This window comes from Eumetopias jubatus, unplaced genomic scaffold, assembly GCF_037043125.1.
Source record: "Eumetopias jubatus isolate StellerSeaLion01/CBP00866 unplaced genomic scaffold, mEumJub1_p1.0 scaffold_14, whole genome shotgun sequence".
Taxonomy (NCBI): domain Eukaryota; kingdom Metazoa; phylum Chordata; class Mammalia; order Carnivora; family Otariidae; genus Eumetopias; species Eumetopias jubatus.
In genome coordinates, this window is record NW_028274820.1 from 32482803 (window position 1) to 32508633 (window position 25831).

Here is a 25831-nt window from a genome sequence, read left to right on the forward strand (position 1 = left end):
AAGAGCTAAATAATCCTCAGAAACTGAATGCCATCACTGTCCCCAGTTTTTCACAGACAGAACTATTCCCACTGACCTAATTCTCACTCTGTTTAAAATTTAACAGTGGGTATAATAATTAATCATCCAAATGCTAGTAAAGGACAAGCAGTTTTTTAAGCACCATACACAACCACCACAGCAGGCTGCCATCAATCACAGACTATAAAAGAGACATTTATTACAAGTGCCAAATTAAGACCAACCCACTTATCCCTAGCCTCTGGATGCTTTAAAATTTTCACAATGACCTCCCCTGGTCCGAGCACATTACATGTGCAAGATGCTTGAACTGAGGGAGAACAAGGACACAATGTCATTGGAGCATTTTGAGAATGAAAGAAATTCTAAACCTTCCCCCAAATATTTTCAGTTCAATATCTTTATTTATTCAGTTTAATATCCTGGACAATGCCGTTTGGATTCACCCACTCTATTTTGTCTCCCTTACTGTATCAGTGACCAAAGAGAACAGAAATATCAAGTCATATCAACATCAGGAAATGAGGTGTAAGGTGAGAAGGGGTGTGTGTGTGTGTGTGTGTGTGTGTGTGTGTTTGCGAGTGTGTGCATGCATGGACATGCATATACATGGAAAGAATACCACTTAAGAAATTAGTTCTGAAATCAGAAAGGTCTGCATTTGAATTCACATCCCATTGCACCAAGTACAATCTATGTGATACTGGGCAAGCCGCTTAACCTCTCAAAGCACCCAATTTTCATTAGGAAAATGAGAATAATAATATTTTCTACTTTGTATGGTTGTTGTGGAAATTAATTAAGATAAGATGTGTAAAATGTTAGGTATGTTAGGCTACACTGCGTTAGCACTTGACAAATGCTTACTAAGGACGGTGAGGGCAGAGAGGATGACACAGAGAAAGGAGTTAGTGGAGATGTGGTAAGGCATAAACTGTTTGAGTCTCTGTTTCTTCTACTTCAATTTCTGCTTATACTTAAAATAAGAAGGGATCTTAAGTTAGGGAAAGTGGGATTATCAGGCTGGAAGCAAAGGTTTTTTGCTGCATTTAGATCCCACCCCAGAAATAAAATTAAGTATACCCTTCAGGCAATCATCTATGACTATTATTTTTGACCAAGCTTGACAACAGGTAATTTGAGATTAGGTTGACAGGATCCTGGATTTCAAATATGCCTTACTGTCAGTTAAGGGCAAATCTACATACCTAAAGAAGGGAGGGAGAAAGGAAAGAAATAAAAGTTCATTGAATTTAACTACATACAAAGGTTAAACACAAAAGTCATCATAAAGTGAAAGGTAAATAACAACACAACAAATTGGTGAAGAAACAAAATACAGCTAAGATTAATTAACAAACCTGGGTTTCTAAAAACCAGCCCAGAAAAGAACAAATAAATTATTTGAAATATGGCCAAAGAACACAAGCAATTCTTTCAGATCAATAAACTTAAAAAGTTAAACCTCACCAAAGAAATGCAAACTATTTTCATCAAGTTGACACAACATTTTAAAATAATGTTTAAAAGCTTCCTGAGGTTACAGGGCAGTAAAAGGAACAATCAGGGGCCTCCAATCACAGTTAAGTGGTGCAAACCTTTCTGAAGAGAAGTAGATCTGTAGGTATCAAAAGCTTTAAAGTGTTCAAAAATTTGAACCCAAAATCTCTCTGGTAGCATCTAATTCCAAGGGCGAAAAATATTTAATGTGGTCACTGATTTCTGTGCAAAACGGCTCACCATAGCTTTGATATGGCTAGAAGGAGTATAATTAATAGGTGAACATTATAGGACCGTACATTATTTATCTGGTATTTTTCACATACATCTATTTCATTAAATACTCATTAGCAATTATATGGTTCAGGAAGGACCGTGAATAATATTACTATTGTTCCACTGAAACTCCGATTGGGTCAGTGATTTAGCCAGAGACAGCCAGCTAGTATGTAGCATAGCTGAGAGCCCAAGTCCAGCCTTGTGTTTATTTACCAGTGTTCTCAGTTTTCGTAATGCCATTAGGCTTCAAATAGACGGTCACTGTTTTAAAATAGAAGGAGTAGTACAAGTTTCTAATATAAAAGCCTGATGGTTACACAGTCTACCAGTCATCTTAAGGATGGCTCATACTCAAACAGAATACAAGAGTACACAGATAAGCAGGAACCCTATGATATCCCCCCATGTCAAGGTCAGTTTTCCATGCTTGCCGGCAGCAAGTCACCACACAGCCATGTAAGAAAGCACCAATTTATCTGTTGGTATCACTGGGCCAAAATCAAGGTGTCAGCCTCCCTCCAGACGGTCGAGGGGAGAATCTGCTCCCTGCCTCTTCCCGTTTCTGGTGACTGCTGGCATTCGCTGGCTTATGGAAGCATCACTCCAGTCTCTGCCTCTGTGGTCACACTACCTTCTCCTCTTCTGTCTTATCTCCCTCTGCTTCATGCTTGTAAGTACACTTGTGACTACATTTAGGATCCACTTAGATAATAAAGAATAATTTCCCCATCTTCACTTAATCACATCTTTGAAGTCCTTTTTTCCATAAAAGATAATTCATGGGTTCTAGAGATGAGGATATGCATATCTTTTCTTCCGGGTGCAGGCGGTAGGCACTATTCAGCCCACCACAGTCCACCCTCTGGCCCCAAAGATGCAGGTCTCTCTCACATGCCAAATACCTTCACCATATCCCAACATCAGCTCAAGTCTCAGCCCATTACAGCATCAACTCCCAGTCCAAAACCTCATCTGTATCTCATCAGCTCAAAAATTCCAAATGTAATCCTCTGCATCAGGTATGGGGACACTCTGGTTATGATCCATACTGGGGCAAAATTCCTCTCTATCTGGGACCTGTGTTACCTGCTTCCAAAATACAAGGAGTTTGGACCTTAACAACAGTTACAGATGTTCCCATTCCAAAAGGGATAAACTGGAAGGGAGGAAGGAAAGGAATAAGTCGACAGTCCCAAGTAATTTCAAAATACAGCAGGGTGGATTCCATTAGGTTTTAAGGCCTAGAAATAATCCACTCTAGTTTACAGCTCCAACATGGGGCCCAGGGCTCCACCCTCAGAGTCATTCTTAGGTTTGGTTTGGTTTGGTTTGGTTTTCTGTAAAGTAGAACATGTGTGCAGCTGAGTGATTTTAGTAGGCTATTTCTGGCCTGTAAAATTTTGGGATTCCAACAGCCTTCCTCCATTTCATCCACCTCTGTCCCTTTCAGTTCAAGGTGGCAGTATTTCTGCTGATGTTATCAAAAAACCTAGTGGGTCTTTTTTTTTTTTTTAATGATTTTATTTATTTATTTCACAAAGAGAGACACAGCGAGCGAGAGGGAACACAAGCAGGGGGAGGGGAGAGGGAGAAGCAGGCTTCCCGCGGAGCAGGGTGCCCGATGCGGGGCTCCATCCCAGGACCCTGGGATCATGACCCGAGCTGAAGGCAGAAGCTTAATGACTGAGCCACCCAGGCGCCCCTTGTGGGTCTCCTGTGAATGTCAAAGGATTCATGCCATTAGACAGATGAGCCTCCATAGATCTTTCCTAGACAATCCCATCCCTATTCCCGGCTTCTGCTGAAATGGTTAAAGAGACCCATGAGTCAGACACCTTATTTCTGTAGCACTAGCAAAAGAATTTCCAGACACATTCTTGGGGTTCTTTCTCTCCACAGCCTAGTTTCCCAACTATGTGTGGGCCTCCTAATTTTACAATTTTGCAATCTGAACAAAATGAGAATTTCCCAAATCATCAAGCCTGGTTTCCTTTTTGTTTAGGAATTTTCCCCTCAATTTGCCTATTTCCTCTCACATTTTACTATAACCAGCAAGAAGAAACCAGGCCATACCTTCAATACATAAATCTCCTCTGGAAATAACCAAGTTCGTCACTTATAAGTGTTGTCTTCCACACCACAGAGAAAAAAATTCTGCTACCTTTTCTGCTACTACATAACAGGGATCATCTCTCCTCCAGTTTCCAAAGGCATATGCCTCATCTTCTTCTCAGCCCTAACCAACAGCACCTTTACTATTTCTAGCAACATTGTGCTTATGACAGTTTACATTTTCTCTAAGACAGTCTCAGCTTTGTCCTCTGTGCTCCTCACTGAGTCCTCGCTGACAGAGTCTCTGATATCCCTATCTCTGCCAATAGTCTGTTCTAGGCAATCCAGGCTTTTCCTATCATGTGCCTTCAAATACTTCCAATTTCTGTTCCTTACCCAATTCTAAAGCCACCTCTACATTTTTTAGGTATGTGTTACAGCAGCCCCCCACTACAAGGTAGCATAATCTATATTGGTTTTCCTACAGCTGCTGTAATGTATCACCACAAAGTTAGCAGCTTAACACCGAGATGGATTCTCACAATTCTGTCTTCAAGTCCCACTGAGGCATCAGCCAGGCCAGGCTCCCTTGGGAGAATCCAGGGAAGAATCCATTCCTTGCCTTTTCCAGCTTCCGGTGGCCACCAGCATTAGTTGGCTTGTGGCCACATCACTCCAGTCCCTGCCTCGGTGGACACGTGGCCTTCTTTCTCCTCCTGCGGTGATTGCATTTAGGGCCCACCCTGGTAATCTCCCAACTCAAGATTCTTATTCACCTCTAAAGGTAACATTCATAGGTTCCAAGGATTAGGACTTGGGTGGGGGAGCATTCTTTAGCCTATCACAAGTCCCCATTGACCAGCCTTGCCTTGACCAGCCATGCACTTACATAATGACTCTCTTTTTTCTCTTCTACCCAGTTATTTGTATGAGGAAATCTTTCCTATTTTCATGTCCCACTGAGAAGTTCCTGGCCCTCATATGTAAAACGCAGGTAATTTGTTATCATCCTTGCAAAATAATGATGCTGAGAAGTCTGACATGAATTTCAAATGAAGGCCCCAGAATAAATAGGAAGCTCAGAAACCTCTCTTGGACCACTGGACCACTGCCTCTGTGTCGTTCAAACTGTCTGTTAGGGGATGAGGAAGGCAATAAGAACAGGTCAAAGGCATATTGTATTCTCTAGCTGCAATGGTAGATGTCATATGCCAATTAGTTTTCCTAAAATTCTTTATCCTACCTGCCTCCTCCAGATTAGTGACCTCCTCTAAAGGGCCACAACTACTCTTATGTCACAAAATTCTCAGGATTGCTGCAGGAAGCTTTAATGTGTTTGTTTATAATTTAAAAATACTGAAATGCAGACCTATACCATGGAGAGGGCAGCACTTAGGGTCAGGAATTTAGATTGTAGCCCAAGCTAGAAGGATTTTAAATTATTTAATAGGCTATTTCATCTGGGCTGGTAATAAAGCATTTTATTTTTAAATCTATTTCTGAAAGCGACCCTTAAATCCATAGCAAGGATGTAAGAAATACTGTGATGTAGTAAAATCACTAAAGATAAACTATCTACTCCTCAAAAATTCTGAGTGGCATTCAAGGTACTGATTTACAGCCAACTCCCCAAAACTCTAGCCACAGACCCACCTAACCATTGAACACTTAAATTGTTCCCTTGGAAAGGAGAATTTCCCAGGTGTTAAAGAGCAATTAAAAAGGTAAAAAAATTTTCTTATACAAATATGGAATTAATACACATCAAAGATCTTATTTATCATTAATCAGCAAGTTAATCAATAACAATGTTATAACCAGTTTAAAGGAAAATTCAAAGAGCACACAGAAGCGGGCAATCAGGAAAGTGAAATGAACTAAGAGATGCCGAAGGGTAAAAATCCAGAGGGTAATTGGTCCATTGCATTCAAAGGATGAAACACACTCTCATTTCCATGGACAGGAGTCATTTGTATGACTATTGGTTTCCTACAACTCAACAATGTTGTAACATAGTTCAAAGACAATATAGGATCCCACCGGAACTGATCTTTCAGCAAAGGGCACCACGCAGGACAACTGGTAATCTTTTCTGCCTATTTCAACATGTTTCACAAGTTTTCCTGACAAGTTGCCGGGATAGAATTCCTGACAATTTTCCCTCCATTTCAGCCTGCAGGTAGCTTATCACCAAACAGACTGACAAGAGTCAGAGTGCACTCTAAGAACAACAAAATGTCAGCTCACAAGCCATACTCTCCAAATCATAAACTGGACGAAGCATTTGGCCCTGCTCCACTCAAAAGATGGCGGCTATTTAGACAGATCTGCCAATCCCAGAGTGCTGGGGCATGGAGACACTGCCCCAAATAACAAAATGATGGGATCCTTTGAAAAATTTACAATGTAAATATATGGGAACCAGGAAACAACCCAAAAAAGAAAGAGAACATGGAATTACTCCTGATCACCAAGCACTTAAGGAAAGATTATCCCTCAGTAGAAATCATGGTACATCCCTCTCCCCACCAACCCCCTCCCCCACATACACACATGCTCTCTTCCCATAGAAGCCTTGGCCTTTGGGCTTCCATGTTCAGCTCTGCATCACCCAATTTTAGAAGTCAGTTTAGCCAGAATCCCCCCCACCCCTGATGGGTCCTCTTAGTAATTTTTCATCCACTGAACCCCCCGACGCTGCTCCTTGCCTAAAAACCCTCACTTGTCCATGCTGTATTCAGAAGTGAGCCCAGTTCTACACTAAGGTCTCTTTACTACTATTACAACAGTTTCTGAATAAAATCTGTTTTTATTACTTGAACTACTGACAGTTCTGCTTTCCTCTGACACCCCCAAATGCAAAAGTCATTTATAGTACAAAAGCTTCATGGCACTCACAGAAAATCTGGGGTATCATCTCCCAATTATGATGACAACTGTTACAATTTAACTACACATAGGCTAGCCAATACTTCAAATATATCTCACATACAAAAATAATATGCATATATACATACATATCTTGACACATATTTTATATACAACATTAACATATATAACAATCTATGCCTGTACCAAAATATACCATTTTTATACATTAACATTAACATATATCATTCTTTACTACGTGGCACTTAATTATTAGTAAGTACTATGGCCTAAGAGCTATGGAGAAGATTTAAAATAATTAAAACACATAGACCTTGTACTCAGTAAGCTTCTGTTTTTGTTGGAGTTGACAGGACACACACATACCGTATCATTCTATAAGAGAGCATAAAGACGAAGGGCTCCAAAGTGGAACAGTAGCATCACAGGTAAGTGTTCAAGTAAAAACTCCAGCTGGTGAAAATTACCCACAAAAACCCTTTAACTCCCCCATTCAGTACAATGTTGTAGCACTTCCCAATCAACTCATCACAGCCAATTTTTCCCTAAGCCTTCCAGCAGATACCTATTTCCTAAAATGCAAATGGCTTGCTTTTTAGGGGCCATGTTTTCTGGAAAAATAAGGTAGAATGTGCATGATGTGACCTCATTATATAATGATTTCAGAGTCAGACCAAATATCCGTGAGCTGAAACCACCAGAAAAGGCTTTGAGGAAAAATCCCGGAAAGATAGCAGGATTTTTAAGTCTTCTAGGGCCACCAGATCCTTCATAAATAAGCCAGGGTGATAGGGTGTGACAAACAGCGAGATAAGGCCTGAAGGTATGCAGTGAAATAAAGCAGCCTAAGGACAGAGAGACAGACGCCTGAACTTCTGGACTCTGAGGTTTGTTCATGGCAGTGACCCGCCCTTGAGAAATTCAGCTCCTACACACCCCCTACCTAGACTTGGTAGTGAATTAAGAGGTGACCACAGTTAATTATCAAGACCCGCTAGATGAGCACAAATTGTAGTACAGAATCAAAAGGAGAGAGGCAGTAAGAGGCCTCGGGCCTCAAAGAAGAAAAAGTGATGATCCCTAAGAGAACACACACAGAGGAATGGAACCAAAAGAAGCTAATGTCATCCATTTCCTTCAAAGAGGGTTCCTTCTCTCTGAATGTTTTTATGTAAAGCATTGAGAACAGCATAGCCCTGTATTTGATGAGACTGCAGCTCATCTGGGACAAAAGCTCTGGAATTGAAGTGCTCAGCAAAGAGCTTGGCACCCATACTTGAGAAAGCGAGGCAGCAAGAAGGAAAGAGAGCATGAGATGGTAGTGCATCGCACCAATACTTCAACTCCAATTCCCATGAGTGAGCATACTCATCCGACTTCTGTGGGAAGGTCAAAAGTGTGAGAATACTTCATGCAGACACACAACCACCTTATAACAAAAACTTCTTTAGCCTATATTATCAAGTACGTGTGCACAGTGGCAGTGTGCAGTAATATTTATATTCAGATTTTTCTTTTATAAAAGGAACATGAAGTTACCATGGGAACCTCAGGCTAAGTAAAGTAATAGGTATCTGATCTATTTATGACACATCCTCTTCTCTGCATTTGCAGACACTACTGCTTTTTAGAAATTATTTTGAAAGAGTTCATGTTTTAAATCTGAGTTCACTGTCTATCTTTGTCAATAAGGCCTTACAAGTATTCATTGTGTAAACCAGTATAGATTTATTGGGCACCACCCATGTGCCAATTGAAGACATGTGGATGCTGGGGATACTGCAGTGAACCAAATGGCCAAGTCCCTGCTCTCATGGGGCTTATGTTTTCATGTCAATGAAAGTGCCCAGGGCTTCTCGGAAAGATCCAGCTTAGACCATTTTCCTTCGATGGTGTCTCCGTGCAAGCTTGTAAAGAGGTAGGCAATAAACAGGCAACAACAGACCTAGGTCCCAATCTCACCTCTACCAGTGTGAAACTGATATCAGGAAATGAAAGGGACCCTGTGAGAAAAAAAGTTGTTTTCCTTCCTTTGCTTCTTTTCTGGCTTCTATCCTTGCTAGGATCTGCACCCCCACCCCGCTCTGCACAGGCCTTATAATGCAAATAGCATATGTCCTCCTTGTAAGGGACAAGAGTTAAGGATTTCTCTAGAATAGATAACATCTAAGGAAGGACCAGGTGAGAATGACCTGACAAAGCTATTATATACTTATTCCAGACCGCCGGCACTAGATTATCTCCACACCAAGGCCGCATGGCCCACAGATTAACACTTGGCTCTTGTCTTTGTTCTAACCGGCTCCTGTATGCCCAAGAGGACAGGTGCACCAGACCACTGTCCTCAACTAAAACCTCCAGACCCCAAAGACAAGACTCATGCTCCTTTCCTTTCCAGGTCTCCCAGACTGTCTGTATCTGCTCTCTCTCTCTCTCTCTCTCTTCCATAAGCTCTGCTTTCACCTCCTGCTGGCTCATGTTTGACTTCCAACCTTCGTGAAGCCAAGGACTCCCTTGGCTGGTCCTGCAGGACACCCTGTGGGTCCTTGGACCCAGCCTGCCTGCATCAAAATGTAAGACCCTGAGCAACTCAACCAACACTCTGCACCCAAATTCCTCTTTGTCTTTGAAAGAAAAAATCTATGTTTGTACAATTATAGTCTATATCTCATATTTTCATAGTTCTTAATAAAGGAAAGTCAACTACCTCCATCACTCTCCTGCACTGTGAGGGCAAGTTTCCAAAAAAATAAAGTCTAAACCAAGTTCACTGATTAAGATATGAAGGAAACTTCAATTTTCTCAAGAAATCTACAGCTAGACAATCTATAGTATCAATATTAGAAATGTTAATTTTAAAACTCTCATAGAAAGTACTGAGGGAAATGTGTTATAAAGTCCTTAAACACATGTAATCATTATGTTATTCTATAACTACATTTAAATGTGAATTAAATATATGTTTCTCTTTGCTCCCACAAACCCAAAGAAGAGTAATTTCTCAAGCGAGCAAGGAGTGAAAACAGTAATACTTTAAGATGACAAAAATAAAGAGATGAGAAGTGAAAATGACAATAGATTCAGTTTTCAACAATTTTTTGGAAGATGAAAAGCACAAGATGAGCTTTAGTGACTAATCAAAGGAAGAAACTCTGAAAGCTAAGGGCTACATATAGGCAGATGATAACAAGAAGAAAGTGGATTTGAGCTGCAGGAACTCTCAGAGTTGAAAGCACCAAGATTCTCAGAAAGGAAAAAAATCTACCAGCAGCAAGACTGGTTGAAAATCTGATGAAGAATGTAGACCCCTCCTTCCCAATCCCCTCATCATGATGAGAGACAAGAATTATTTCCTCTAGAAAAACATAATTAGGGAGCTTATAGATTCAGGGACATGGGCACAGCAGACGGAAGGAAAGGCCTTACTGACAACAGGGGACCATGTGAACAGCCACCTACTAAATGATGAGACCCACCTCAAGGACACTTCCCCAACAACAGTGAAGCCCGAGCCCAGCCAACTCCAACACTGCCATCCTTTCCACCTGGACCACCATCCCCAAGACTAGCCAAGCCACCTTCCTGCTCCCAAAGGAGCCCTCGGAGGATGTGACACCTCACATTAGGACAGAGAGTTACCCTATCATTTCAGCTGATTTTCACATCTGCTTACATTAGAATTGAGATTAGCTGGAATCTCAATTTTGTCCATAGCCCACAAATATAATAATTATTTTTGTTATTAACAATAACACTAATAACATCTGCAGAACCTTAAAAGCTTTCCAAAACAATTTTCTTCACATTTTCTTACTCGAATTGGGCCACACAATAGCCCTACAGAGGCGGCAAGGGTCTCATCTCCGTCATCATGGCCACTGTCCTTTGTCAATGACCATCTCCTGCTGCCTGGACGACTACCACCAACAGCCTAAGTGGCACCCATCTTCTGCTCCTGCTCCTCCAGGACACTCCCCATAAGGGGATCAAATATGCTACCGTCTTCCTTGCCTCCAGGCTCTAGCACATGACTCTTTCTCTGCCTGGAAGGCTCTCTCTGCCAGTCCCTGGTAATAGCCTCAGGACACATGGACAGTAACGAAGCACCAGGTAGCAGGTTCTCTTCCAGGCTCACCCCTAACATTTGCAGGACCAAGGGCAAGGGTCTAAACTGAGGTGCCTTATCACAACTGGAGGAGGATCAGAATTAGGCCCTCTACAGCAGAGACCAAGGTAGGAGCCAAATTTGCCCAGTCCGAAGGTGGGACCAATCCCCATTCTATAACAACATCCAAACAAGAAAGAGATCTGCCACGTCCTAAGACAGAATTTCCTAGGAGGGAGGGAGAATCGGTCTACGTTTTGAAGGGTTTCTTGAGTGGAGGTAATTTTTTTTCTTTTTTTTTCTTCTAACCCAAATTAAACCTGTACAATGGTATGTAGAAGTTCAATTTTCCAAAAGGGGGGAAAAGCTAAATCCTTGGAAATCCACCTGTTAATGTCTAATTACATATGGCTGCAAGCTTATCTGCCTGAAATAGGAACTACAAATTTTTTGATATGAATCAGGCTGAAACTGAAAAGGCACCCTTCCTTCTGCCAAATTTGAGCAACTACTTCCTATTTAATAAGCACCAAGAGAAACTGCATCCAAAGTTTCAGAAATGTATTAAATACACCCCGTGACACATCAATCCCACTTCCACTTCCAGGCACGTAACCCAAGGAAACCACAATAGGTGTGCATCTTAGGATTATTTAAAATACTAAAAACTTGAAAATAATCTAAATGTGCAACAATAAGAGACTGGTTAATAAAGTATTGTGTTCTCATGACAGGATTGTATGGAGTCCATTCTAAAATGATAATGCCATACGTAATATATAATATTAGGATATGTATATCCTAAAGTAGGATGCCATATTTAATAACAAAACTATTTCTGGCATTTAAGTGTAATATCAAGGTTAAGAAACACTACGCCTGAACCCTTTTAAAGTATATGAGTGTATAATCACCACATGAAAATGTGACTCAGGTATGTATCCCAAATGCTGACAACAGTGAACTGAGTGCTGAACATAGTGATTTCTATTTTCTCTTTTGTGATTCTCTATCTTCAAATTTTTTTACAGCTACAATGTATTGCTTTCTCTAAGCTCAGGTAGGTGCTTTGCTAAGACATTAAAAATGTTCCTATTTCTCCTGACTTTAGGATAAGGCACCTGGTAGGACATGCAAAAATTCAAAGGATATCGCTGAAGGATTATTCCATCGTCACTCCTTAGTTTCTCTGATGAGTGTCAATTGCCCAGCAAGGCCTTAAGGGCAAAGGTCTCAAGACATGGATCAGATGAATTCTGTACCAGGTAGCATGGAAAAAAAAGACCCAGAGCTTAAGTATAAGCAGGCAGACAGAAGGAAAAGAAAAATACGAATAGCCAAATGGGAGGGAAGAGAACAAGGAGGTGGAGGGGTTCTGAAAATACACTTTACTGACTTCATAATCTGGCTCAGGAAAAGGCCAGCTCCACACCTGAATCCAGCTAAGCCACTGGCAAGACTTCAGCCAGAACAGATTTATAAAAATACATTTTAAATTCAAACGCCAATAATCGTCAACACTGCCACTTGAAATTGAGCTTTTTGTAAAGAGTGTCTACAGAAATAGAAGAGGTGATAAGTGGCTCTGGACAATTTGACATCCAAATCGTGGTTTTGCTTGCAAATTCTGTGAGCTAAGTAAAAATAAGCTAGTTAAGTTCTTTTGCACTCAAGTGATGTTATAAAAATCTCTCAAACAGAATTTTTAAAAATCCTAATAAATCCTAATAACACCTACTGTCATAACTACACGCCTAGGAAACAAAGTATCTGTGAAAAGGTTTTTCTTTTTATTCAGAAAGAGTAAGAGTTGTTCTGTCTGGCTAGCATCCTTCTACCATTTCTTTAGGTAACAGCATGTCCCTTGTCCTCATTACCTTTTGGGGAGCTATTCTAAGATTCCACGCAGTTCTGACTGGAAAGCCAATCTCAGAACACCCTAAAATGAACATGCTATCTGGCCAGTATCAATAAGTACTCACTGGTGTCAGCCAAGCTGGAGAAAGCCCACTACAGCTTCTCTTTCCCCACCCTGCCCAGAAAACAAAAATCAAGACAAAACAAAAAATAGCAGGTGGGCTGGGGAAGAAAATCACAACTTGACTAACAACTAGCACAGTGGGAGTTCGTCTGCTGGCTTCCCTTCTTGCTTTATTTCCTGGCTTTGAGCTGAAGGTGGGCCAAATCCGGGAACTGTCCGGTAGGCGCGGACTGCAGGAGAATCCTCCCTTTCTGGCCCCCAGACCAGGGCAAGTGAACTCTGTGAGCTGGAGACCGGTGGGGCAGGGAGGAGGGGGCCCTGCGCTTCTTCTTGTGTCCTCGGGTTTTCTCCTGCAGCCCTGCCCCGAGGCCAGCCCCAGGTGTAGAACAGCACTGAGGCCACAGGGAGGCAGGCAGCTAATACCTCCAGGAAAAAAACCTATCTCCGGAGAAAAGAACTGAACAGGGGCTCCTGAGAGACTCCTCCTTCTTGCTCTCCCTTCCTTCTCTTGCCACTTCGCTATAGTCAGGCAGAATTACAGAAAAGCATGGAGGCGTCATCCATCTTTCTGGCCAGAGAAAATAGAAAAAGGGAGTCACCGAGGAAATATCCCACAGGAACAGGGAAGGGGGTCTTCCGGTTCTGTGTAGGAACCAACAACACAAGCCCCGGGCTCCCGTTCAAGCTGGGGCTGTGTGGCATATAGTGAAAGCAGCACAGCTCAGTCACAGACAACTCAACTAAGCTGTGAACCATCGCTTCAGCGAAACCCTGAGTGGCTCAACATATGGCAGACAACGCCAACCACCGAAAAGAAAACATAGCAAATGCTCTGAAAACTGAATTAACACCGGAACTGCCACGTACAAAAGGTGACCTGTGGTCTGAACCTAACCGGCAGGCACTCGCCTGCTAACACAAACAGAAAACTTTACAAAGGATTGTCAAAGGACCCAGAGTCTCACAGCAGAATTTTTTTTTTTAATTGAGATACACTGGACAAATAACATTAGATTAGTTTCAGGTGCACAACACACTGATCAGTATTTGTATATAGGGCAAAACGATCACAATTAGTTAACATCCATCACTACACATATGTACAGATCTTCTTCTTGTGAGAAGAACTTTTAAGATTTATTCTCTTAGCAACTTTCAAGTATGCAATACAGCATTATTAACTATGGTCACCATGTGAGCATTACAGCCCCAGGACTTGTTTCTAACTGGAAGTTGTACGTTTTGATCCCCTTTATCCATCTTGCCTACCCGTCCACACACACGCCCCCTCTGGCCACCGCCAATCTGTTCTCTGTATCTATGACCTCTGGAACATAATATTTTAAATATCCAGAATCCAAAATTGTTCGACATACAGAGAACCGGGAACAATCTGACCAATACACAAGAGAAAAGATACCAATATCTGATAACCTTCAAAATGCACAGATATTAAAATTATCAAAGACTTTAAAGCAGCTATTATAACCATCCCCCCAGGAGGTTAAGATGTTCAAGAGCCAGAGGTTCCCATGGCTGTTCCTTATTTCAACCAACTTGTTGAACTACCCCCAAATACTTCTAATAAACACTCTGTTTTAAAGCTGAAACTGATTTGAGCTGGGTTGCTGTCACCTTCAACCAAGGGTGCTGACAGATACTTGAGACACAGTGTAGTTCCCTGAAACCCACTCATTTCATGACTACCTCAAACCCCAGATCAGGTAGATGATTGCAGTGGTTGAGACAGCTGCTACCCATGATGGATTAACATGTACCAGTCACAGTGCCCAGTTCTTCCCACAGATCTCAATGCTGTCCACCACCTTCTAAGGTTGAGTTTTTACAGATAAGGAAACTGGCAAAGATTTAAGTAACCTCCCAATGTCACACAGCTGATCTGTAGCAAAGCCAGAATTAGAACCTAATCTAATCCTAAATCTGCCTAACTCCGAAGTATGTCATCATGACCATGAGAGTTTCCTTGTTAGATCCTGAGAGCAAATGATAAATCTTAAAACCTTATATGCAGAAATCAATATAAAAGCTGGTATCTCACCACCTCTCTCTGAACTTCACAGAAAGCAGAATTTAGCCATCAATAATTCCCTTTGCCCAATCCCTCTTCACACTTCCCTGTGCTCAATATCATCTCAACGCCCTGTGTCCTGGGGAATCCATGACCTCAAAGTAATGTAAAAATAATTCTTCACAAGTTACTTCCTCCAAGATATCTTTAATTTCCACATAAGGCTTCTAATTATTCAGCATTGTCTGTTTTCCTCTTACAATAGTTTTAAAATAATATTTAATGTTTTGTTTTCTAACTATAAAGCAATACATGTTCAGTGTGACAAGTTTAGAAATATGGAAACACACAAAAACAAATATCTGCTATAATCTCATCAGCCAGAAATAACCACTGTTAGGATGTCAGTCATATTTCTAAGCATGTTTATCTTAAAAAACTTATCATTTATATTACCTATTTTGTATTATGTAATAAATACTGACTCTGGAAAATTAGAAAGTACAGATAAGGATGGCTTCCCTTTCTACAGGTTTCTCTTGATTCATAATTTTTTTTAAAAGCAATATACAACAGTCATTTCCAACAAGAAAATTAAATTGTCTTTCCAAAATATAATACATGTCTCTGCACACAGGAATGAATTAGGGCAAAAAATATAAGGCATACTGCTTAGAAATTATAAAGTCTAATTTATTCTGTTCTCCAATAATTATGGGCATCTGTGGAAAAACAATATTTTCTCAGTGCTTTCTCACATCCTTGTCTACGATACAGTTCAGAAATGTTAAGCAGACTAATCATAGTCTGAGATGACCCTGATTCTAATCCCACCACCTCCACTTTTCCAGCTGTGTGCCTTAGGAAAGCCACCAGACACTCTGAGCCGTGATTTTTTTTTTTTTAAGATTTTATTTATTTATTTGAGAGAGAGAGAGCATGAGTCGGGGGAGAGAGAGGGAGAGAGAGAGAAGCAGATGCCACGCTGTGCAGGGAGCCCGATGTGGGGCTCGGTCCCAGGACCCTGGGATTGAGACCTGAGCAGAAGGCAGACACTTAACAGACTAAGCCACCCAGGGCACCTTGAGCCTTGATTTTCTTATCTGGAATAAAGTTGCAATAGCTTCTCTCCTTATCTTGTAGGCTATTAGAATAAGTAAATTAACTGATCATTATATAAACATGAGATGATCATTCATACACAAGACAAAGTATTATTTAGGCTTGTGTGCCAAAAAACCTCTTATTGAATTATTATATTCCAGGCCACACATTATACTAGGCATAGAAAAGAAGGACTGTAACCCATTCGGCTTATTGTACTTTACAAAGATGTTTCATATGTCTGTTCTGATTTGATCTTGATGGCAGCAATGTGAAAGAAGAATTACGACATTTCTTCAATTCTAAGATGTAAATCTGAAGATTTCTGAAATCCCTATCAAAAGAAACTTGTCACCGACTATGCAGAATGACGTAATTGTCATGGACTGGGCCTTTACAACCTTAACAATAGGTCAACAATCCATTCATTTGATTATCACTTGAGTTATTTGAGTATTCCAAGAATTGAATGTTATCTTTGTTGCTTACAATGTCTGAAAAAAAAAAAAGAAATTACACAAGGAAGCAGCACAGCAACCACGAGTGAGGGTGTGCAAAAGACCACCTCTCCCACAAGAGGTAATGTAACCAGAGGGAGCAAAGTTACCTATCCCCTCAGAACAAACCAGTGATGTTTAAATGCTAGAATAAAACCACTTCCTGTAACTTAAAGGACTGTCACTGGGGCACCTGGGTGGCTCAGTCCACTGAGCAACTGACTCTTGGTTTTGGCTCAGGTCATGATCTCAGGGTCGTCAGATCCAGCCCCGCATCCAGCTCTGCAGTCATCGGGGAGTCTGCTTCTCTCTCTCTTTCTCTCTCTCTCTCTGACCCTCCCACATTCGCTCTCTCTCTAAAAGTAAATAAATCTTAAAAAAAAAAAAGACTGTCACTGAGATATCTGCCAAACACTTTGGAATAACTCCAAAGATATAGTATTTAATTACAAGTAACAAAGCCAGGAGTATAACCAGTGGAAACATTGGCAATTTTGGGGCTATTTACGAACCAAGGCTCAAATCATTTACATTAGGAAGTAGAAATTTTTTTAAAAAGAAACAATAGGAAATGTAAGACCACGGTCCAACCTTAACCATATGACACGCTAAGAACTAATTAAGGATATAAATTCCCAGATGCCTAAACCCTGCTGAGCCAGGGCATGAGCCAACAAAAGACAAATGTCTTGGTGGCAAGTAAAGCTACAATGTAGAGAGAATGCAAGAGGGAGGGCAGAGTAACAGAATAGGAAGATGAGGTAGAGAGCAATGTCCTGGAAGGCAAGACACAGGCTGGGTCAGGTCAAGACAACACAGGCCAGGACCCCGAGCACAGGCTGAGAAAAGAAATAATGCCACCCAGTCTCGAGGACCGCTGATTGAGGTAATTCAGGAGAATCTAGCTATTTTAGGTGAAGGCACAGACTCAGTCTTTGACAGAGAAAGTAAAGAAGAATGATACATAATTAAGTGGATACATTTATACTATTACTGGTTGGGAAAAGAATTCCTGTATGGGGAACACAATAAGGATTTCCTCCTCCTTCAAAAGAGTTAATAAAACTCTGGCACATTTTAAAAGAAATTGTGCCTCAGAATTGAGGAAATATGGAATTGTGAGAAATCCGAGACCCAGAAGCACATGTAGAGCTAAGAGTCAAAATAGCACCAGGAAAATTCTGTCTTCACTATATCATAGCTACTAACATTAGCAATTTACTTATTAATAGGTATTATGGGTACTTCTGTCTTTTATGACTTGCTTTTAGTGCTTAGCACTTCCTGTCTCAGCTGGACCCCGACCCCTTTATCTGTCTTTCTGTGCTTCTTTCCCAGTCATCTCACTTTCCCACGGTCCTCAGGACAATTCTATAATTCACACTAATATTTTCAAGCCATATACCAGTCCCTTCACTCAGATAACCTTGGCTTCTCCCTCAGCAAGAAAGTAAAGGCTCTCTGGACACGAGATTCCTCAAACGTCTCCCTTCTGTGCATGCCTGTGCGGGCACTAACTTACCCACCTGCTTGGCTCCCTCCCTTGGGCTTCGTGTCACAGTGTATCCTTCCTATTTTATAAAACGAGTATCTGTTCTTCAGGTCTTATCCTCTCCTCAAACTTGTTCCATTAATTATTCTCCTCCCTCTCTTCTGGCTCTCCTCTCCACATGTAAATTATTCACATCTCTCCTATTATTTTTTTTAAAGACTTGTTTGAGAGAGAGAGAGTTAGTGCATGGGGGGAGGGGCAGAGGGAGGGGAAGGGGGGGGAGAGAGAGAGAGAGAGAGAGAGAGAGAGAGTCGTGCGCTGAGCACAAGTCTGTCACAGCGCTCAATCCCACGACCCTGAGATCATTACCTGAGCTGAAATAGAGTCAGATGCTTAACCAACTGAACCATCGAGGTGCCCCCATGTCTCTCCTATTAAAAAAAAAAAAAAAAAAAGTCTCGTTCGACCCTGTGTGTTGGTGATTCATCATTTGCTCCTCAGATCCATCTCGAATCTTACTGCCCCAAGTTAGGCCCAGAGAGCCTGACTTCTCTAGATTTTTTCATTCAAGTTCCTTTATCTTCTGGATTCTGGTTAACTTTGTCCAATGAGAAGCACTGACAAGAGAATGGTGGGAAGTACTTATCTCCCTTCTACCTTCCATAGCCACTAAGCTTCCATTCCAACTCCATTCCCTCCCCTGGTCCCTTTGGGCCTATGAGTGCTAACAGCTTCTTGACCTGTTCCTGCTGGTTCCTTGTGCCTGTGTTGCTGGGCCCCTTAAAATACACACATAGCTCCATAAAAAAGTTTCTATATCAAATTCTATTCAGTTCAGCTTTTTGTGTGAGCTGTTTCCTGCCAGAACTCTGACATACATCTCATGTGCCCCTCCAGCTCCTTCCCATTTCTTCCCAGCCATTCTTCTGGAAAGAGTAATCTGTACTATCTTCCGCTATTGTCTCTCATTTACCCCTCAACTCACTGTGAGGGGTAAATGGCTTCCACTCCACTCCACGAATCCACCAAACTGATCTCTCAAGTAGGATATTCAAGACCATTTATGACCCGGCCCTGTCTACCTTCCAGCTGTATCTCCCACCAGCTATTAATTCATGCATGTCCCCAGCCAAAACAAGTGTCCCTGGTTGTCTTAGGCCTCTTACACGACTCCCTCCACGTAGAGTCCTTCTCTGCTTCAGGCAGCTAGTGAATCACTACTCACTGGGCAAGCTTCAGCTGAGGAAGCACCTCCTTCCGGGAATCCCTCCCTCACTCACTGGGCCTCCAACACCTAGAGTTCTTCCTCACTTACATGCCCAGCTCCTGTATACAACTCTTGCATTCATCACATTATATCACGTGATTTACCTTGTAATCCCACCAAACACTTCTCTCTTTCAGAACAGAATGACCCCAGACTCCCCCAGAAAACACATCTCGAGGCAAAAGCTTATGTGATAACACTTTATTGAAAAGTTCAATTCCAGGGAAGCAGAAGTGAGGCAGGAAAGAAGAGAAAGCAAATGGAAGAAAGTATGTCACCGAGGTAGCCATACCTTCCTTATAACTGAATGCTCAGATTTGCAGAATGTCTTCAGAGAGGCAGGATGAAGCCACTGGATCTCCAGAGAGCCAGTGCAGACTTAGGAAGAAAGAAATTAGCCACTGATCCCCTTCTCTCATTGGTCAAAGTTTGGCCACATGGGATGGTAACTCCCCACAACTGGTAGGTTGCACGTATGGAAGTGTGCTGAGTAGGTCCCACCGTGTTTCAGGGGCAAGAGGGAAACTTCAGGGCTTCAGGACAGACACACAGCATGGACATGAAGCCGCTGTCAGCTTCTTTCTGCAAGCAACATGAGGGATTGTTCCCACAGCAGCTTAGCCATGCTGTGGGAGCAGGAGAGGATGCCTTAGTCAGCAGGACTAATGCACAGCTCTGAGGTGACACATAAACCAAATGTGGTTCAAGAGCCTAGTACAGTTCTAGAAAAGTAATAGGCACTCAATATAGATGTACTGACTACCTTATTAGGAGAGGAAGAATTTGTAACTGTGCCCAACTGATAAATCTCAAATGAGAAGTCTAAATCTCTCAGTGGCTAAGTCAACTAAGGCATTAATATCACAAACAGTACCAGACTACAGCTAACAATGAGGCTCGTGAACAGAATTAATTTTCTGAAAATTAGTTGGGAGTCCAGTGTTGCAAGTAAGTTCAAACCTGTTATAATTTCTTCTCTTTCAGACACAACTTCAATACCCAAAGCTAAGATGTTTTATTTATCAACCAGTGTTTCTCAGTTTTGAGGGACAATCTTCATTGGGCAGGGCTATCTACTCAGCTGATCCAGATTAATCTTACAGTTTAAAAATTAGAAATGTTGCCATTCGACTGAAACCATTTTTTCTAATAGTAATGTAGCGGTACAGAAGCTCTTAGAAAACGGATCTTCCACTGGATACAAATTCTACACCACATTAATAAAGAGCAACTAATCAAACATTCACACTTGAAACCATAGTACCCATTCTCTGAAGAACCAATGCCACTCTCCAATATTATAGTCATTTTCATCTTCTATTTCCTCTAACACACTCTACTTGTATATCACTCACTAGTATCTAGATAAGGCCAAAATTATATAACCTAGATATAAGTGCAAAAAAACTCTACAGTCCCTTTTTTTGATAAGAAGGAATCAAAATTAATTGTAATCATAGTTACCCCATCACATGCTTAAACCAAGCAAACAGGGAGGGTTAACAACTAGCCATTTCAACCTTAGAGCAGAAAAATTAGCCTGTGTCCACAACCTAATTCAAGTACAATCAGATCTGTTCAAGTCCTTGATCATGATGAGTTGAAATTTAGGTCCAGCCAACATTCACATCCTCTGTGTCAGTCCCCAATAGGAACCCATTGCTGGAAGACATCTTGAAATGTCATCTAATCCTTTTCCTCCCCTACAGGTAATATAGTATCAGAAAGATACCAGAGTTTCCATCAAAATTCCCAGAACCACCCTCCAACAGAGAGTTAGTCTCCTTCTCCTAAGGATGGAACTGCAGGGCAGTTTCCACACCCAAGAGAGCTGAGCTGTGATGTTAACCCCCTACTAGGCTGGTGGCTGTGCTCCAGAGTTCCATTACTGGAGAACCTAAATTTCATTATAATGAGCTCAAAGGGGTATTCAAATTGCTGTTCTAGTATCACATTCTTGAATTACACATACTGTTTTAATGAAGGCCTCAAAATGTTTCAATAATGGCTCATATTTACATTTACTGTTAAGTATTTGACTCACAGATGATACTGTGGAAACCATCACCCTCTCAAAACTTAAATTTAAAAGTGAATTTCTCCTTTAACATTTTTATTAAAATGTTTCTGCTTAAATGCTTGTTTCATTGCCATCACAATGAATTTTAAAGTTGGTGTTGAAAGAAACCATGTATTTACAACTATTGTCTTAGCTATAGTAATTGATCGTTCAACCAAAAAGCAGAATTATATAGTTGATCTAAGTACAAGACAAGACTCTAAAACTAGACCTGCTTTGATTCATGGGCAGGTTGCTTAACTTTCTGTCCTCTGTAAAATACCACTAATAATAGTATCTTGAGGGGGGGTAGAAAAAGGTGGCAAAGGAGTAGGGGACCCTATTCCAATCGGTTCCTGGAATTGTACTGGATATCTACCAGACCAATCTGGACACCCACGAAATCAGCCTGAGATTTAAGAAGATAGATCTGGATCTCTACAAACAGAATATTGCAGGCAGTTGGTTTTAAGGTATGAAGTGGGGAGCCGTGATTCCACGGGCAGATGTCGGAAGATAAACGGAAGGGGGAGGGAGCTGCCATAAGCACTGGCGCCGGGAAGGTGAAATAACACAGGAGTGCAAAAGCCTCCCACACTGGGGACAGGGCACAGACTCACAGACTGGGAGCAACAGAGAAAGGACTTTAAGCAGCCCCCTGGACTGAAACCTGGAGCAGTGGGGCCATGCGAGCAAACTGGGGGTGGCTGGCAGTTTTAGAAGCACAAAGGGCAGAGACGTGCCCCTGTGCCCCAACCTGGAGGCGAGGACTGGGAGCACAGCTGAGGGGCGCACAACACAGGATGCTGCAGTTTATAGCAGCACAGAGAGAAAAGGAGATAGTGTGGCCTGGAGAGCTCACTGAAGAAAAGACTGAAATCTCTCTACTTGGAGGCAGAGGATTAGAAATGATCTCTTCTGCTCTTACTCTCAGAAGAGACACGGAAAGCCGCCAGAGAACAAAAGCCCCCCAAAAATGGTTTTCACTGAGCACATCCCCGCCACAGGGGCCAGGGCAACTCTGCCAAATAGGGTTGCCTGAGTAACAGTGTGGCAAGCCCTTCCCCCAGAAGACAGGCTGGGAAAACAAGAGGCCAACAACCCTAAGGTCCCTAAAAACAGGTGCATCTTGCTTGGGTTGTGGTCAATAATTTGGACTCTGTACATTCCTTCAACCACCCCTCAACAGAATGACTAGGAGGAGGAACCCCCCAAAAGAGGAAAGACTCAGAGACTATGACTTCTGCCACAGATTTACAATGGAGACAGATATAACCAAGATGTCGGAAATGGAATTCAGGGTAGCAATTGTGAAGACGATAGCTAGAATGGAGAAATCGATTAACAGCAACATAGATTCTCTAAGGGGAGAAATAAAAGCTGAACTGTCAGAATTTAAAAATGCTGTCAATGAGATCCAATCTCATCTAGATAATCTAACACCTAGGGTAAGCGAGGCAGAAGAACGAATTAGTGATCTAGAAGACCAATTGATAGAAAAGAAGGAGAAAGAGGAGGCCAAGGAAAAACAAATCAAAACCCATGAAAACAGAATCAGAGAAATAAGTGACACCATGAAATGTTCCAATGTCAGAATTTTTGGGATCCCTGAGGGGGTGGAGAGAGAGAGAGGACTAGAAGATGTATTTGAGAAATCATAGCTGAGAACTTCCCTAATCTCAGGAATGAAACAAACATTCATGTCCTAGAGGCAGAGAGGACCCCTCCCAAGATCAAGGAAAACAGGCCAACGCCCCAGCATGTAATAGTAAAACTTGTAAATCTTAGAACCAAGGAAACCATCTTAAGGGCAGTTAGGGGGAAGAGACTCCTTATGTACAGAGGGAGGAACATCAGAATAACGTCAGACCTATCCACAGAGACCTGGCAAGCCAGAAAGGGCTGGCAACACATATTCAGGGTACTAAACGAGAAGAACACGCAGCCAAGAATACTTTATCTGGCAAGGCTGTCATTTAGAATGGATGGAGAGATGCAGAGCTTCCAAGACTGGCAGAAACTGAAAGAATATGTGACCACTAAGCCGGCCCTGCAAGAAATAATAAGGGGGGTTCTATAAAAGGAGAAAGACCCCAAGAGTGATATACAACAGAAATTTACAGAGACAATCTATAGAAACAAGGTCTTCACAGGCAACATGATGACGATAAATTCATTATCTTTCAATAATCACTCTCAACGTGAACGGCCTAAATGCTCCCATAAAACGGCACAGGGTTGCAGACTGGATAAAAAGACAGGACCCATCCATATGCTGTCTACAACAGACTTATTTTGAACCTAAAGATACATCCAGACTGAAAGTGAAGGGATAGAGAACCCTCTTCCGTGCCAACGGACCTCAAAAGAAAGCTGGGGTAGCAATTCTTATATCAAACAAATTAGATTTTAAGCTAAAGACTGTAGTTAGAGACACAGAAGGACACTATATCATTCTTAAAGGGTCTATCCAACAAGAAGACCGAACAATTGTAAATATCTATGCCCCCAACATGGGAGCAGCCATCTACATAAGCCAACTGTTAACCAAAATAAAGAGTCATATTGATAACAATACGTTAATTGTAGGAGACCTTAACACTCCACTCTCAGCAATACACAGATCATCTAAGCAGAAAATCAACAAGGAAACAAGAGCTTTGAAGGACACACTGGACCAGATGGACCTCATAGATATATACAGAACATTCCACCCTAAAACAACAGAATGCTCATTCTTGAGCACACATGGAACCTTCTCCAGAATAGACCACATACTGGGTCACAAATCAGGTCTCAACCGATACCAAAAGATTGAGATTATTCCCTGCATATTCTCAGACCATCATGCTTTAAAACTGGAACTCAATCACAAGATAAAGTTTGGAAGAAATTTCCAAATTTCCACATTGAAAGCTAAAGACCACTCTGCTCAAGAATGTTTGGGTCAACCAAGAAATCAAAGAACTTAAACAATTCATAGAAACCAATGAGAATGAAAACACATTGGTCCAAAACCTATGGGATACTGCAAAGGCGGTCCTAAGGGGGAAATACAAGCCTCACTCAAAAAACTAGAAAAATCCCACATTCACCAACTAACTTTACACCTTAAAGAGCCAGAGAAAAAGCAACAAACGATGCCTAAACCATGCATTAGAAGAGAAATAATTAAGATTAGAGGAGAGATCAATGAATTAGAAACCAGAAACACAGTAGATCAGATCAACTAAACTAGAAGCTGGTTCTTTGAAAGAATTAATAAGACTGATAAACCATTGGCCAGACTTATCCAAAAGAAAAGAGAAAGGACCCAAATTAATAAAATTATGAGTTAAAGGGGAGAGATCATGACTAACACCAAGGAAATAGAAATAATTATTAGAAATTATTATCAACAACTATATGCCAATAAATTAAGCAACCTGGAAGAAATGCATGCCCTCCTGGAAACCTATAAACTGCCAAGATTGAAACAGGAAGAAACTGACAACCTGAAGAGGCCAAGAACCAGTAACAAGATTGAAGCAGTGATCAAAAACCTCCCAAAAAACAAGAGTCTGGGGCCTGATGGATTCCCTGGAGAATTCTACCAAACATTCAAAGAAGAAATAATACCTATTTTCCTGAAGCTGTTTCAAAAAATAGAAACCGAAGGAAAGCTTCCAAACTCATTCTATAAGGGCAGCATTACCTTAATCCCCAAACCAGGCAAAAACCCCATCAAAAAGGAGAATTTCAGACTGATATCCCTGATGAATATGGATTCCAAAATTCTCAACAAAATCATAGTAACAGGATCCAACAATACATTAAAAGGACCATCCACCACAACCAAGTGGATTTTATCCCTGGGATGCAAGGGTGGTTCAACATTCACAAATCAATCAATGTGATAGAACACATTAATAAGAGGAGAGAGAAGAACCATATGGTCCTCTCAATTGATGGAGAAAAAGCATTTGACAAAATGCAGCATCCTGGGGCGCCTGGGTGGCTCAGGCATTAAGCATCTGCCTTTGGCTCAGGTCATGATCCCAGGGTCCTGGGCTCCAGCCCCGCATTGGGCTTCCTGCTCAGCAGGAAGCCTGCTTCTCCCTCTCCCACTCCCCCTGCTTGTGTTCCCTCTCTCTCAATCTCTCTGTATCTCTCTGTCAAATAAATAAATAAAATCTTAAAAAAAAAAAAATACAGCATCCTTTCCTGATTACAACTCTTCAGAGTATAGGGATAGAGGGAACATTCCTCAAGTTCATAAAATCCATCTATGAAAACCCCACATCAAACATCACCCTCAGTGGGGAAAAGATGAGAGCCTTTCCCTTAAGATCAGGAACACAACCAGGATGCCCACTCTCGCCACTATTGTTCAACACAGTACTAGAAGTCCTGGCAACAGCAATCAGACAACAAAAAGAAATAAAAGGTATTCAAATTGGCAAAGAAAAACTCTCTCTTCGCAGATGACATGATACTTTATGTGGAAAATCCAAAAGACTCCACCCCCAAATTACTAGAACTCATACAACAATGCAGTAATGTGGCAGGATACAAAA

The 25831-nt window shown here is 41.5% G+C and overlaps 1 protein-coding gene across 1 annotated transcript in view; it reads right to left on the minus strand.

The window, feature by feature from the left end:
• ELAPOR2 (endosome-lysosome associated apoptosis and autophagy regulator family member 2) overlaps positions 1 to 25831 on the minus strand; it is a 180160-nt gene that overhangs the window by 94232 nt on the left and 60097 nt on the right. The window lies entirely within an intron of this gene.